At 42.8% G+C, this 16,492-nt stretch overlaps 1 protein-coding gene across 1 annotated transcript in view; it reads right to left on the bottom strand.

Moving 5' to 3' along the window:
• Positions 1-11,809, bottom strand: part of PRDM1 (PR/SET domain 1) — a 143,796-nt gene extending 131,987 nt beyond the window's left edge. The window contains exon 1 of the mRNA XM_069235423.1: positions 11,657-11,809. The gene's annotated coding sequence lies outside the window, so the exon portion shown is untranslated. The remainder of the gene's footprint in view (positions 1-11,656) is intronic.
• Positions 11,810-16,492: the final 4,683 nt, after the last annotated feature.

The raw sequence follows: 16,492 nt of genomic DNA, 5'->3' as shown, positions 1-16,492 counted from the left end.
ACGTGACTTTTGCAATTCAGCCATCAGATTACAGTAGCAGCAGCAGGATCCTGTATAAACATACACGATAAGAAAGCACAAGGTGTTTACAAAGCTTGGATAGCACATTTACTCGTGCAAAATACGGGTCCAGCTTGTGCTGTCTGTTTTTGAATCCTAAAAACTAATTAAAAAACAGAAATCTCTCTGTGCAATCGTTGCAGCATAAAAGGGCACAATTACTCCATACGGTGCTTGAAATGTAAACATAGAAGTGCCGGTACTTTCTAATTAAAAGTAGTACATGTTCCCTGAGAAGTGCAGGTACTCTCCTTCTCAAAATAAAAAAAGTGCCGGTACTCAGTACCGGACAGTACCGCCCCATTTAAAGCACTGCCCCCATAATGAGTTAATCTGACTGTGGCTAGTGGTAGACTGCTTTGAAAATGAGGCCTGTTGAAATAAATCCCTTGGCCGGCATGAGATCAACTTCAGCAACGCCCGGCGTGGTCAGCACAGGCAACAGCGAGTACTCGGAAACGTACCGTGTCAGAGAAAGACCCCACTTTCAGGGATCCAGGATGGAGTTATTCCAGTACCGCATTCATGCAGGGTGATTCATTTCATGCCCACGCCTGTTAAACTGTATAGCCGCTTTCCCTCGGTACCTGGGTGTGAACAGCCACAATGGGATGGATTGTGTTGGTCTGGAATCGGCATAGGACAGTGCAAAACTGGCGCGGACCAGCCCTCCCAGCTCAACTCTTGCATTCAGACTAAACAACCTGGCGTAGGTGCGTATACACGCAAAGCCGGGCGCCTGGCATGCTTCTCACTAAAATGCCTGAAAAGTATTTAAAAGAAAACACAAAATGTTGCTCCTAAAAATATCGAAATGTATTTCCAGCTCTTCAGTGACCGAAGGAGTGTGATTTAGACTGAGTGTATGGACAGAGTGAGTGAACGGGTTTTCCCACCATAGGGTCCTGCACGAAGTACATGTGCGACTAAACGTTTGCTACTCGGTCCCCAGCTTCACACTCCGTTCCTATTTAGCGATCAGGAGCTGGGAATTCTGAGATGGGATTTCACTTTTTGAGCAGCAAGCCAGACGTAAAAGGTATTATAAATCGGGCCCGTTGAGCCACAGAACCAGAACTTGGTGCAAATTGTTTTCCTCCCGTCATGCAGGCGATCTCAAGATGAAACAAAATCTTGCCCGAAGTTAAGGCTATCATCAGTAAGACGTTCATAACATTTTCAATTGCAATATGGCAGCGCGCTGTCATTTAACTTAATTCCAATATTTATGGCGCTGTGATACAGAAGGCGCTAAGGCCCGTATTTATACTTTTTTTAGCGCCGCATTTGCGCCGCTTTTTGACGCAAAACGGCGCAAACCTACAAAATACAATGGCATTTGGCAAGTTTGCGCCGTTTTTGCGTAAAAAAACGACGCAAATGCGGCGCAAAAAAAGTATAAATACGGTAAGTGCGCTTTACAAATAATTGAAGAAAATACTGAAATCAATTGTGGAGAAATAAAAAAAAATGAAAAAAAACAGGTAGGAAGGGAGCAGGGAGAAAAAAAGGGGGAATGGGTTAAGATAAAAAAAGGAAAAGTTGGGTTTTCAAGATCTTATTGAAGGCCAGAAGATCTGCACCAGGGTTTGGTCAGGGACAGGTTTGCTGGTGGAGAAACACATACATCCGGAGACAGTAAACATCAATGCCAGTTAATGAGAAGTACTCATGTCTAGAGGCTTGTAAGTTATGTCATTGTCCACTATTCCGATCAGGGCCTGATGACCTATTAACCTACAATTGGGGTTGGCCAGGGTTATAAGAGGAGTGGGTCCTGCCAGGTCTCAGATCTGTTTGTTGTTGTGTGATATGTTTGGATGCAATAACAGAAAACTCATAGGGCACATAAATACTGGTCAGCTGGCACGCTTTTGAAGCGCAGGATTTTAATATGAAGGTATACCCTAAATTACAAAAGCCATGACTCTTAGAAAGGATTTCTAGTTATTTTCTTTGAACACACCCTTTTTAGAGACCCCCAACATTTTTGATTCCACTTAAATCACAGAATTGGCCATGAAGCCAGCTCTAACGACACACAAATCATAGTACGCAGGCACTTCACTGCAGTTAGATGATCCTTTTTAAGTCGAGCCTAAGAAGTACATAGCGCTGTCTACAAGATACGCTGTATTCATTCAATGGGCTTTAACCATGCCCACTATTGCCGTTTGTTCTTTGTTGTGCTCATCCTCAAAATGCTTCCTTTTTATTGGTGCATTTTTCCAAATGTCCCTCCTTTGTGTGCCAAGTTCCCTCCCAGGCAATTTCACTAAGTGAACATTTTTGTCGGCCCTCACACTACGTTCATGCTTCATCTTGTTATAGCATGTGATGGCCCCTTCTCCCTCCTCCTATCTGGTTTCGGTTTTGCTGTAAATCCAATCCCAGCTGCAATCCTTTCTCCACACAGCTTGTTCTGCTTTACGTTGTGCGTGCTTTGTTTTGTACTGTAGGCATGATGCGTAATAGATGACCGGTTCACTATTTTTTGATTCTCCACCTTTCTAAGCCAAGTGTTATTGCTAATTGATGCGCTGAAAGTCTTTTTGTCTGCAACCCTACACTGAGGCCTTTGTGAATTGAGGTGGTGATATAATGCAATTTAGCAGTATGCAGCGTCCACTTAATTAAACTCATTATAATTGGCAGTGTGCCTGCCTCTGTTCATAGCACGACCAAAGACTGAGGGACCATGACGTGATGTTCCTCTACCCTTCCTGTGCAGCGTTGATGCACTTTGTGAGTCTGTGAGGGCACACATGTGCTGCAACTGCCCGTGCTACTCCTGTTGTGTTCTGCAATGGCTTAATCTGTTTCCCAGTTACTTAGTTAAAATGTTTTAAGAGATATGCAGAGCTCTCCAGATCTCAAACTGATTCACTCTTAACAAAACCCGAAATGAATGCAATATTAATAGAACCGCCTTTTTCGAGCATCAATCTTACACATTAAGTAGTATTTATGTTTCTGCATCGTATCTTTCATAAAGCACACTTGATGATGTTGCATGCAATATTGAAGTGAGTATTCTAACAAGTAAGCTAACCCAGTTCCCTTCCTGACATTTTAAAAAGATTATGTTTTAAGTTGTAATACACGACCTGACCTTTTACTTATGAAGCTTGGATTTGCAAAGCATTTCTTTCTTGAGAGATGTTAAATGTTGTGTTACATTATTTCAGTAATTTGTATATACTCTAAAATGAATAGCATATAGCGGGTGAATACCAAATGATTCTGTGCATAAGGACACAAAGGGCCTCATTACGACCTTGGTGGAGGAGATTACTCTGTCCCAAATGTGACGGATATCCTGCCCACCATATTACAAGTTCCATTATATCCTACGGAAGTTGTAAATCAGCGGACGGGATATCTGTCACTTTTGGGACGGAGTAATCCACTCCGTCAAGGTCGTAATCTGGCCCAAAGTCTTTGCATTGAGTAGTTGTTGCATTTCTACAATACTTCATCCCACTGTCAAGGCACTGACACACATTTGTGGACAGATATCGCGCCACTCACTAGATTTGCAGAGATGGAAGAGCGTGGGTCTCTAGCGTATCTCGCTTCAGATGTCCTTTGATGTCATGCGTGATGACCAGAGTTGAGCTCTTATTTTGTTTCTATTGCTGTGCCTTGGTGGGTCATGAAGAGAAAGCAGCTAGGTATAGAATGCTTAGATTTATTAGGCTGTAATGCATATCAATGCAGTTAACAGTTTGTATTTGCAGGGTGCCCAATTTTGAAAATGTGCTGTGTGTTATAGTGTTGCTGCAAACGTGCAGCCTCACTTATGAATGAACTGGGGCAAAGGAGCACGAGAAGCAGTTTTTCAGTGTACCGTGCTTTATAATCTCTTCACAATAGCATTAGCAGGTCCAGATTAACATGTTTTCCTTTATCCTGGAAATACTAGGTTGGTGGGGCAAAATAATAATATAAAAAATATAATAAATAATGGCAATATTTTCATTTTTTGCTGCAGATAGAGGAAAAAGGTAAAAGGAAGTGATTTAGTTATATGCAGGCCCGCTGGAATTATGTGGCAGAGAGGACCAAATTATGCTGCAGGGTTGACCAATTTAGGTGGCAAGAAAAGTCCAGTTATTCATTTCCAACGCTAATAGTTCTAACTCGAGCAAATGCGAGACGCTTTGCATTGCAAATGCCTGTTTGTGGTTCTAATTGCATGGATTGTTTTACACACCAAGCTGCAGAAATATGCATTGTCATTAATGTATATATCTTGTTTAAAAACACACGTTTGGCTCATAATTGCGTTTCTAAGTGCGTGGTTAGAGCTTGCAGAAAGACTGAGAAGTTGTTATTTTTCTGGAACACCAGAGCCTTCTTATCATCTCAGACTAGTTTCATCACCTTCACCTCTGAGGCGTTTTCTTCCAGCCGGGCGGGTGGGGTTACTTTTCTTAATTTTTTTTGCAAGCCGTGGCCAACCTTTGCACTTCAGAAGCAGACACTGTTTTGCAAGACTCCCTGCACTGAAGTGGGCGCAGACTTTAAATGAACTTTCTACCCCGGCAAAGCCGTGTAAATATCCACGGGTACCGGGCCCTGATAAAACCGGTCATAAAACGGACATTAGCTAAGAGAGCCGGGGCCTCGAATCCATTCTGAGCGATAAGAAATCTTGGGTAATCTTTCAACTTATGTCCGGGGAAATGAGTGCACAAAACAGCTGAATTTCAGTTCACAAAGTCTAGGCGCCTCGAGAGAAAACACCACTCCCTTTTGGATATCAAAACCCACCCCATCAGAACAAGAACGGTATCTCCCCGTTACAAAGCGCGCCTTTGTCAGGTAGGTTAATGGGGTCAGATTCCCGATTGGCTCAGAATAATCTGAGAGAGAGCCAGGAAGAATAAAGGATTTATCAATAGAGCTGTAGTAAAAGTGTTTACATGTGCACGTGTCTGGTACCTTACAACAACTGATGTTATCATGTAAAGCAGCAAAAATGTGGCAGTAGTGGCTATTTAAGACTAAAATGATTATTAATTGTGAACTATAATTATAGTAAAACTTTTTTTCAAAGTAACTTCTACAATGTATGTTTTTATACCCAAATTATGCATTTTAGGAATAAGGGCCTGATTTAGATTTTGGCGGACGGATTACTCCTTACAAACGTGATGGACATCCCCTCCACCTGATTACGATTTCCATTGGAAATAATGGTATCGTACAACTGTGGACGGGATATCTGTTACATTTGTGACAAAGTAACCCCCTCCGCCAAACTCTAAATCAGGCCCTAAGTGGCAAAAAAAATCATGCAAATCATGAGGATGCCAGGAACAAGGGGCATCCTACTATGATATGCCTGTCAGTGCACAGGGCCTGTTCTATAGACTGGTGCATTTGTTTGATTTGGATCACGTTCTATTTTTATTATATTGGATTATTTCCATCATTCTGTTAGTGTCAGTGGCTTAATTGTAGGGTTTAAAAAGAATAGGCTATTCATCCAAAATTTGGCTTTTCAATATATGGTATCTGTATGATTCAGGCAACCAATGAATGCCAACTTTGTGCTTTAATTAGTTTCACACAATTTCAGCTGGCCAAATTGTATTCCCAGTTACTAACAGACTAAAGGTGAAATTAATCTTCCAATGCAAGTCAATACCTAAGAATACTGAATCTGTCTTTAAACAATTTAAATTACTCTATCACAAAAGCACAAGGTACTCCTAGATCTCTAGTTCTCTTCCGAAAGGATTAATTCAAGAGTGAGTTAGAATAAAATGGTGGGAAGCTTTAACACGATCCAACCAGCACAAAACTCCATTTATACTTTCTCTACACAATACCCCACAGAACCACAGCATGAGCATTCCTTGCCTTTTATCATGGCCTCATGCTCAGTCTGCTTTTGATGCATAATTTAGTCATGCTGTCCTGATACATAATGAGGCAAATGCAAGACGCAAGGCAATGGATTCAGAAGAACGCGGACGTGATGGATCTCTGCTCCAGATCTATCTTAATGAGCCAAAGAGGAAACTTCCCAACTGAAGGAAACATCAGGGTTCAGGATACTCGAATATTCAACACAGTTATCTCCTCAAATCGTTGGCAAAGGCTAACAAACGGCATCCTCAACACTACTGCTTGTGGTCAGAAATCCTCACCCCAATCTTCCCAAGCAATACGCTCACGGCTTGTACAACGTTATCACAGACCACTGCACCTCATTTACTGCTATCCATCTTATGGTGTTGAAATATGTGGCAACAAATAGACCTTTTCAGTTTCATAATATGAAACACTAATAAAAACTGTATTTCAGAACTACCCTGCAGGCAATCATCTCTTGGGACTTTCTTCAAGAAGGAAGTATTGGCTAGCGGACTCAGCTTTGGGTATCACTGGTATTTATGATGGAAGCACAAGTATTTAGCTCCAAAGTGTTTGACTCTGTTCATGCCAATGTGCCTGCAGGAACCTTAAAGTAGGTCTTGCCACTATACCAAAGAAAGATAATTCCATGGACATTTCAAAATGCGATCCTTTATTTTAGACAGTCTTCCTTGACAGGCAAGGTCAGACCTTAGATCTAGACACAACGCTAGAGCTCAAAACCACAGTTAAAGATAATAAATAATTCAGAAATAGTAACAGTTGAATGAATTTATTTTGCAGCCCCTACCAATTTGGATACTTTATTTGATAAGAGTTCAGTTGACCAACAATTGGCCTCCGCTATGCTCAGGATTAACAGTCTCCAGGAGGGAATTTCCACACTGGTCCCACATGTGCAGGATCTTTGTTTGGTGTGAATATGAACTCAATGAATACCAAAGACCTGTGGCATCAGATGCAGGCCTTGAATAGGGTCAGTTCTTGATTGTTCCTGACAAGTTTTAAAGTTGTGGCACAGAGAGAGCCACAAAAGCTGCAAAAAAAGATTTGATTTTGCAACGATAAAATCAATATGCCAAGGAGTAAATTATGTGGTATATAAAGCAAGCACTGGCAAAGCCTGTAGGTCTCACCTACGTGAGAGCTATTGGATCTGACAATGTCTTTCAGCTGTGTTATACAGCAGTGTGGCTGTGCAGGATGGCTAAAAGTTAGAAAAAAGTGCTAGGATGGAGCCAGAGCTGGCCGCATCACAGCTATTTTTTCTGACGGCAGGTGGGATGGCAACACAATGGGAGTGAGTGTGTGAGGGATAAAGCAACACATACAATGGGAGGGTGGGATGAAAAAGCAACAAGGTCAAGGGAAGGGAACAGGCAACACGGACAACAGGAAGGTGGGAGGGAACAAACAACAAGGACAATGGGAGGGTGGGAGGGAACAAGCAACAAGGACAATGGGAGGGAACAAGCAGTAAGGACCACAGGAAGGTGCAAGGCTACAAGCAACACATACAATGGGAGGGTGGAAGGTTACACGCAACACTGTGGGAAGGAACAGGCAACATGGACAATAGGAGGGTGGGAGGGAAGCGTCAACACAGACAACAGGAGGGAGGGAGGGAACAAGCAACATAAACAACGGGAGGAAACAAGCAATATGGCAATGGGAGGGTGGGAGGTAACGAGCAACATAGACAACGGGAGTGTGGGAGGGAACAAGTAACAGACAACAGGAGGGTTGAGAGGGAACAAGCAACACACACAGCGGGAGGGAACAAGCAATACAGACAACAGGAGGGAAGGGAGAACAAGCAGCACAGACCACAGGGGGTTAGCAGGGAACAAGCAGCACGGACAACAGGAGGGTAGCAGGGAACAAGCAACACGGACAGCAGGTGGGTGGGTCAGAACAAGCAACACGGACGGTGGGAGGGTGGAAGGGATCAAGCAACACGGATGGCAGGAGGGTGGGAGGGAACAAGAAACACCAACAATGGGAGAGAACAAGCAACACGGACAACAACAAGCAACACAGACAACAAGTAACACAGACAACAACAAGTAACATGGACAACAGGGGGTGGGAGGGAACAAGCAACACAAACAATGGGAGGGTAGGAGGGAACAAGCAACATAGACAACAGGAGGGTGAAAGGGAACAAGCAACATGGACAACCCGGAATCTGGGAGGGAACAAGCAACATGGACAACGGGAAGGTAGGAGGGACAAGCAACATGGCCAGGAGAGAAGTAGCAACATTGACAACAACGAGATGTGTTCAAAATAAAGCAATCAGTACTTGGTCATGCTCCAAACAAAAGAAGTGAAAGTGAAACCGGCACACACTGGCTGGAGGTAGTAAATAAAAGTGACAATCAAGCCAACAAATGGTAAGCAATGGGTGAGCTCCAAGCCCCTTTAAGTGGAAAAAAAAATTCTCACAAGTGACAGCACATGTAAGATTTCATTACTGAGTGGGCCCTTTAAAAAGGAAATGTAGGATTAATATATAATGATGCCATAATCTCAAAAGCATTTACGAGTAAGGGAAGTAATACTACAGGAGTACTCTTTTCCATACTCTTACATGTATTTGTAAATGGCCAAAAATAGCCAACTCTCCATTAGTAAAAGTGCAGAGGGTACAGCTTTTTTATCTCTGGTAACTGTATGTGAATATTCTCTTAATATTTTCCTTTTTGATGTTTTAGGTCAATTCACAAAGCATGGTGGACAGCATAAAAAGTATTAAGAGAGTACTACTTTAAGTACTCCAAAATGCCTTAGTGGATAGACTCCTTCATGTACAGCAAGATTGTTGACCCCATTAAGTCTCCTTTGACTTGCGAAAATCCAGATAGAGCAACTGGATGACATGGAGCACAAGCTTCTGGCTCCCTTCAAACTCTTGTGGAATATTTCATTTGTGGAGTATCGTGATGCACATTTGGCCACCTCTTGAGACATCATGTCCTTTTCTCTGCCTAAATGTTTAATTTCTGTCACTTATGCATATGATAATTGTTATTTCACTGTAGCGTACTGCAGGCCTGACTCACCCCCTCTAAGATCTACAGGAAGAGTAAAGAGCAGTTGGAAATTCTGCACCTATATGTGGGTAGCTCATTTCTGCTGCTTGAGGTGGCCCTGTATTAGGGGTTGATTGAAATCTTACTTATTCGTTTCCCTCTTGCTCCCCTAATGAAAGCAAAAAGCCGAACTCTTGCACCTTTTTGAGCATCATAATTAATTGCACAAAAAAGTTATTGGTGTGCATATATCTCAGGGTCAAATTCATAAACAATGCATGCTGACAATTATGCCTACAGGTAGAACGCAGGACCACATAAAATAAGCTAGGGAGGTAGAATTTTCCAGAGTTGCATGGTTAAAGGTTAGGGGTGGGGCGACAGCTCTGTCCGGGGGGCGGCAGTATGGTGAACACTGAGCAGCAAAGCAAAATGCACACAACTGTAGAGTTGGGGGTATTCAGATAGAATCCCAGTGTTTCTTTCCCAACCCATCTTCTGTGCTCGATTTGAGCCCGAGGTTGCGGGTGGGGCCAACTGACACTCATTTTTGGGGACTGCCACTTATTATTCCTCAACAGACTTTTTATTATTTCTCAACAGACCTTGATCCAAAGCAAGAGAGAGAAAAACACAAAAGGGGTAAAGGAGGAAGAGAAAGACAGAAACAGTGACAAAGGAAGAAAGCAACAATGAGAAATAGTGTACAAGAGTGTAATAAAAAGGCATAGAATGTCTGGTGGTGGATAAAAGAGGCATGAGATTGAATCAAGACTATGCAGTTTGGTAAAACCAGCTGCTGGCTTTTGATCAAAACTTTGGGCACCAGCAGTTACTCTTTTACAAATTAAGCACTGCTCATTTCTACACGGTTACAAATAATTTTGGTAAGTCTGTGAGTGGGGTCGAAATGCATCTCAAGCACATCCTATTTTTTTGGCAGAAAAATGCTGATAACAATTATTTTATAGTTGTGTGCATGTCCTTAGTGCTAACATCTGTGGGTTAGCCATCATAAGGACAACACAGGGTAGTGGTAAGCATTGACATCTACAACTTGCATAGATATCCATGCTGGTGATTTTTGTGAACCCCAGCTCTGTATAGCTCATAAGATGAAAACTGGGATCTGTAAACTGCCAACTTACTTAACATTATAAAAAATCAGCCAGAAAAAACTGCTACTATCATTGTGCTTTCAATGCAGCGCACCTTTGAGGACAAGCAGCATAATCATCTATTGTAGCATTATTACTGTCACCACCCCAAAAGAGGTCTAAAAATCCAAAAGAATATGAGATATAACAGTGACACAGAGCTACTTTTAAATAGCAGCCAAGTATTTCTTTGTACAATATGGTTGTACAATAACAAAGCAGAAGAAGGAGGTTTTGGAGGGGTTGAGGCTGTCCTCCTTATAGCCTATATAACATTACAAAAAGGCCCACACCAAAAAAAGAGATTCCACAGGGCGGACAAGGGAAAGGAAAAATATTTTGTTTGTGTAGAAAAACCCTCACCCACCAGGGTTACCCTTTGGTGACATGCTTCATCATTGGGTTTCCTCCCATTCCTCTGCGGAACGGGGCGGGGCATGATATGACCAACGGAATACGAGGGAGCACTGATGAAGTTTCATCAATGTGAATTTTGAGAGGGATAGGAGCGGTGGGGTCTTAGGTGAGTTCAAAATACCTGCCTCTGGGTACTTTTACTAATTTAATATGTCACAGGGGAGGTATGGTCAAAAAGGGGTGTCGGAAGTGGGTTATACTATGTACCTTACCGCCCAGTCGGTCTACGTGTTTCAGAGTCTATCCCTAAGCTCTTCTTCAGGACCAAGATGAACTCCCTTACAATATGGTTGTGTCACACCTGAGTTATTGACTGTTCAACCAGACAGCATTCCTTTCAACTGGATTGTTAATTAGCCCAGAACAGCCTAAGAAAGCTGCAAAGAAGGATATATTCTCTGATGTGTTGAACCAGGGTGAGAAACTGGCAAATGAGAGGGGTATGGAGATCCTTATCAGTATACATATGTCATTTTTGATCGCCAAGCCTTCCTTCACCCACGGATTGTGTCTTACTGAACTTTCACCTTAATTTGCTACATTTTTTATATGAATAAAATGTTCTACTGTGTAAAAAAGGTTTTGCTGGAAGACAAAAACGATGAAATTTAGATTACTGTAGGCCCCGTTGCAAAAAATCGAACACAAAGCGTAGATATCACTAAAGATGAAGCCATAAATTGTTGAGTAATTCTAAGGATGATAAAACAATAAAGTGATCAAACAGTCGCAGGTGTGGTAGTCCCTTTGGTAAGAGAGTTTGTGATGTTAACTGACCGCACTTTTGGAATGCTGAGCCCAGCACCCCGGCAATTTTCCCCAGATAAATGTTAGAAGTTCGGACCTTCTGAAATCTTCCCTTGAAAAAATGTGGGGTAAATTATTGTACATGTGTAAATTTGGCGTTGAGCGCATCAATCCTATATGTAATTCCCCCTTTTTTTCAGAGGGTATTGACCTCACTCAGGGTTAATGGTCTGTGGCTTTAAAAGGAGCAGAAATAAGCACACCAGTCCGGCCCCCCAGTTTTCCTGTCTTTCAGTGTCTCTTAATGTGTAAATCCCAACGCTACGCATGGCTTTCAGTCACCTGACTCACCTGTCACTTCACCTGTGCTGAAATCCTCTAAGCTCGCCACTAGGACTGCTCCCTAGACGGTGCCCGCACCATGGTCTTCTCGCCTACCCGACGGCCGAGGGAATCTCGTTCAAGCTCCTGGCGCGACGCTCCGCACTCCGCAGCGCTAGGCAGCAGATACCCAAGCAGGCGTCGGTTAAAGAACCACAGTAACAGGTGAGCCAGTCAGGTCAGCGCCACAGTGTGGCCTGGGGGATCCCAAGGCCTCCCTCGCCCTCCTCCCACTGCTTGCAGCCACCCGCTGGGGGGCCATGGCTCGCCCCCTGCCGCACTCTGCCCCGGCCGCAAGAGACCTCTACAAGGGACGGAGGACCCACCCCGCGCACCGGGAGTGTTTGCTTAAGGAGCACCGATACAACAGGGGCCCGGTTAACCATTAACCACTGCCATGGAGATCAAATTATGCTCGCCAAGCATGCTCGTTAACATGGTTTTAACATAGGTTTGCAAATACTCATTTCGTTCTCCTCGTGCGCCTATTTTTTTCACCGCATTCTATTTTTTTTCTTTTACCCAGGATTACTTTTATTCCCTTCAATCCCAGTACTAGGAAATTTGTTTGCAATATATAGGATTCTATTACAAGACCGAAGTCTCAATTATTACTACAGCTCTTGTTGAGTGTTTGTGTGTACACTACTGCTTTCATACGTCACCAGCCGAAGACCAATCAGCTCGCAGTTCACTCATGAAAGCCCTCCTGCCTGCCGCCGCACGCCACTGCTCCTAAGCAAATCCTTGGCTCTCTCCATCATTGGAAGTGGGCTGCTATTGAGTTGTGTGGCTGTGCATGTCGTTGGTGCCCTCGCAATGTATGACCACGATGGAGCACTGCCCGCGCCATGTGCTTCACTGTTGTGTCTTAGAGGGGACGTGCTGTCAAGGAAGGCAGTGTCCGCAAAACGGCGTCTGTATTGGTGCACACACAGAATAATCCCAGTTCCACTTGGTGGAGTTTCCATGCTGGGTGTCAGAGTTACAGCCTCTTAAATGTACCCTACATTTTCCCTGACGATTGGTGCCCTCTAGTCATCCAGTGGTGTGCAAGTGTGGCAATGCACACTTTGTTTTTAGGTCTGGGGTCACCCAAGACCCTTTGATTTTAATAAAATTCTGTATGTAGTACACTTACAGGGGCTTTCAGTCAGCTCTCTTCATCCATTGGTCTGATAATGTGTCCCTGACATTTTTCTTCTGCCCACCACAGCATGGGACTCAGGGTCCGTCGACTTCAAATATTGGCTTACCTCTCTCGGCCCCTGTACAGTTTTGCAAAACACATTCACAAAACATTAGAAAAAGCCAAAGGCCGGCAGCCAAAGCCAGGCCTACTGGCTTTGCCAATACTCATTTCAAGATATTGTCAGTTGCATGTCTTGGAGTTTCAGTCCACCGCAGTGATTTAAGGTGCTTGCTTGTCCACCCTGGGTCTGCATGCAATCCTCCCTACTGCCGGTTATAAGATTTAGAGAAGGGGACTGCGGCTCTAGGTTTCTAATACAGATAAATGATGATGACAAGCGAGGGTTGTTTAAGACATCAGGAGTTTTACTGCATAACTGTTTCATCCCTAGGCCGTGCCAGCAGCACCAGGGCAGACTTCAAGTTTATTTATCCTTATTCAGCAGAATGTACAGATATTTCATCTCCCAAGTTTAACAGTGGTTGTAAGTTGTTTCAGAAGTATAAGAGCAGGTCTGAGCTGTATTATTCTGTGCAGCAAGGGGCAGCTGAGGGGGCAAGGGTATGCAAAGTGTGTTTCATGAGGGATGTTTGAGAGATGCGTTTTCAGAGGTTACCCCGACATCTGAGGGTCTATTTGAGTAATGTTTTTTTTTACTTTACGTGCACAACATAAAAAGGGTCCCAATGTCCATGAAGGCAGAGCATCTTCGAGAGCAGTCTTCCAACCTCCTAACATGAATCATAAAGGGGATTGTTCTGAGGACAACTAGAGAGCTCTGTATGAATGGAGATAAAAATACTGTCTGAGGAGCAATGTATCAATAAATGAGTGACGAAGGATCCATTTATGAATTACTGATTGAGAAGCAATTACAAATGTTACTGACTTAGAAGCAATGGCATACATTGCTCAGCAAGGAGTATTGTATGAATTACTGAGGCTATGCTGTTAATAACAAACATTTTAATTATTGATGATTTGTAAAATTATAATTTAATAACATTAATTTAAGTTACTGACGAATAGCAATGAGGTAAATTACTGACTGAGGGGAACACCTTTAAGTGAACTTTCCAATGTTTCAAAAAATCGTCAAATCTTTGATCGGGGTGGTTTGTTCTACGTTGGCAAATGCTGACATGATCAAATACTAGTTTCATTTGTTTCTGTGCAAACTGCTTTCTGGTAAAAGGCCAAAAAGCACATGGCTTTAAGTCTTTAAATACCCCTGCACCCCGTTTTTTGTGTTTGATGGCAAGTAAATGAACTCCCTCCTTGTGGTGTCTACCTACCTTAGTTTTTTTTAAATACTGTAAAAAAATAGCAAAACAAATTGTGATGCTTTTTATTCATTCTTACATGTATTACTAGTGCTCCATGAAGATCACAATGCCCGTATAGGCTATAAACAAAAAGTGAACTCTGCAGACATGTACACGGCCGGAGGAGAGGCCGTAGCGGGCATCAGGCGTTTCCCTGGGAGGGTGGAAGGTTGGGGTCCAGTTTTCCAGCGGTGGGGGCTGGTTTTGTTACTATAGGGCCGGGTTTGCAGCAATGCTGCAATATCAGCCCACAGTCACAAAAGCAGCAGTACTTGCACTTGCACCCCCAAGCCCCAACCCGCGGGCTGGTCCGGCACAATTGCCAGGGATGGGCTGCTTTGGATTCCCAATCTGGCCCCGTACATGTAAGAAAATACCAATCTTCTTTTGGGAGTGGTTCTGCTCGAAAAGCATAAGATAATTCAAATGAAATGAGCCTACACCTCACTTTGCATTATTACTCACTCAAGTGATCATTGCTCCTGAAAACCTAACACTCATTCATATCCAGACCAAAAAGTTAAATTGTGACATACAAAAAAGGTAAATTCAGTCATAAACATAATTTTCTGAATGAACAGAAACAAGAACGTTTGACATAATTCACAAGCTTCTCACGTTTCTCATTCCAGCCTGGAGAGGGTTGTAGTTTTACTTCAGCCAAGGACTGGTGTAAATCCCTATCCAGGATGAGGACATGGATCACCATCAATTTGGTGGGGATGTGAAGGAAAAGGTTTCTCAACAGGATAAAATATTTTCCCCACAGAGAAAACAAGCATTTGCAAAGCCAGTAGGTCGCACCTATGCAAGATCGATTGGCTTTGCCAATGGTTTGAGCCAGGTTGCACAGTAGTGCTGGCTGCCTGATAGTGCTTTTCAACCTTCAACCATGCTGTTGTAAAATGTAACTTAAAAATTGACAAAGCCACATATTAGAGCTATTTAGCTTTGCCAATGTTTTTGTCATGTTCTGCAGCAGTATGGTTGTTGTGCAGCAAAGTTAAAATAAACATAAAAATGCTATGACGAGGCCAGCATTTTTTAAATTTTTTACTTTCAGTTTATTTTTGCGTCCGAGTCTCAAGTTTAAGGCAGCAGGGAGCTCAGCATACTTTTGTCTATCATAGCAAACCAGCTGTAAAGACACGTAGGCTCAACCCCCCGTCCCCCACAGTAGTAGATTAAAAAGTCTGGGCCCTATGTCAGCAGCCAAACTCACCAAAGTAAATTATTTATTTTCATGGCACCACCTAACTGGGCATACCATGGAAAACAAGCAAGAATGGCAGTTGAGGGGGTTATGGGGCAAGCTACACAATACGATCTATGACGAGACAGCACTGGCAGCGTCATAGTGCTTTTTTATTGGTGGAAGGGGGATGGGGAAAGCAACAATGGGGGGTGGGTAGGACGGGAAAGCAACAATGGCGGGCAGGGAGAATACGGGACAAGCAACCACAAAAGGGCAAGCAACAATAAAAGCGCTATGATGCGACCAGTGCTCGCCTCTTGATATCAATTTTTTCAGGATGTGCCAGCAACAATAACTGGGTAGGCAACAATTGAAAGGGTGGGCGGGTAGAAGCAGCAAAACGGAGGGACAGGAGGATGGAAGCAGCAACATAAAGTGACGGGAGGGTGAAGGAGGACCAATGGAGAAACAACAGGGGACCGGGGAGGGCAGTGGTCTGCAAACACTTGCTCTCTTATGGAGTGTGGAGCAGCGTGAAATTTGTTGTCACCCCTGATGTGTCTTATCATGATCTATATGTACCCCTCACATAGCCGAACCTGTGATTTTTAACATTTAACTGGTGTAATGTGGTGCACTCAACATCAATGATAACGTGCATTCACTGTAGTGTTAGGAAAACATATATCATGTGCCTTAAGTCTTATTAAATAAAATGCAACCACTGAATGTATTTTTATAGCCATCCCTGTGTTATTTGGATGCATTTGTATTAGAAACAATAAAAAATTATGTAAGGTGTGCCCTAATGTTTCATAGTTTAATGTTGAAATGTACTTCTCCATCACATCTAAGCTCATGTGTTAGTAAAAGTCTGCATTTATATTAACTATAACATGAAATTCTGTTTGAATTCATGAAATTCATATTTACATAACTGTAGAAATGTAATGTGCATAAGAATAACATGAAATTAAATTTGCATTAGTTTAAAATTAGCTTGACTAGGCCTACATTTCTTTAACTTGAGAAACTGTTTTCTATTTTTGCTAACATTTTGCTAACATTTTTTAATAGATGTGCTACTGTTTTAC

Source organism: Pleurodeles waltl, chromosome 5 (genome assembly GCF_031143425.1).
Source record: "Pleurodeles waltl isolate 20211129_DDA chromosome 5, aPleWal1.hap1.20221129, whole genome shotgun sequence".
NCBI lineage: Eukaryota > Metazoa > Chordata > Amphibia > Caudata > Salamandridae > Pleurodeles > Pleurodeles waltl.
Note: the sequence above shows the minus strand (reverse complement) of the source record. Positions and strands in the feature narration are given on the sequence as shown.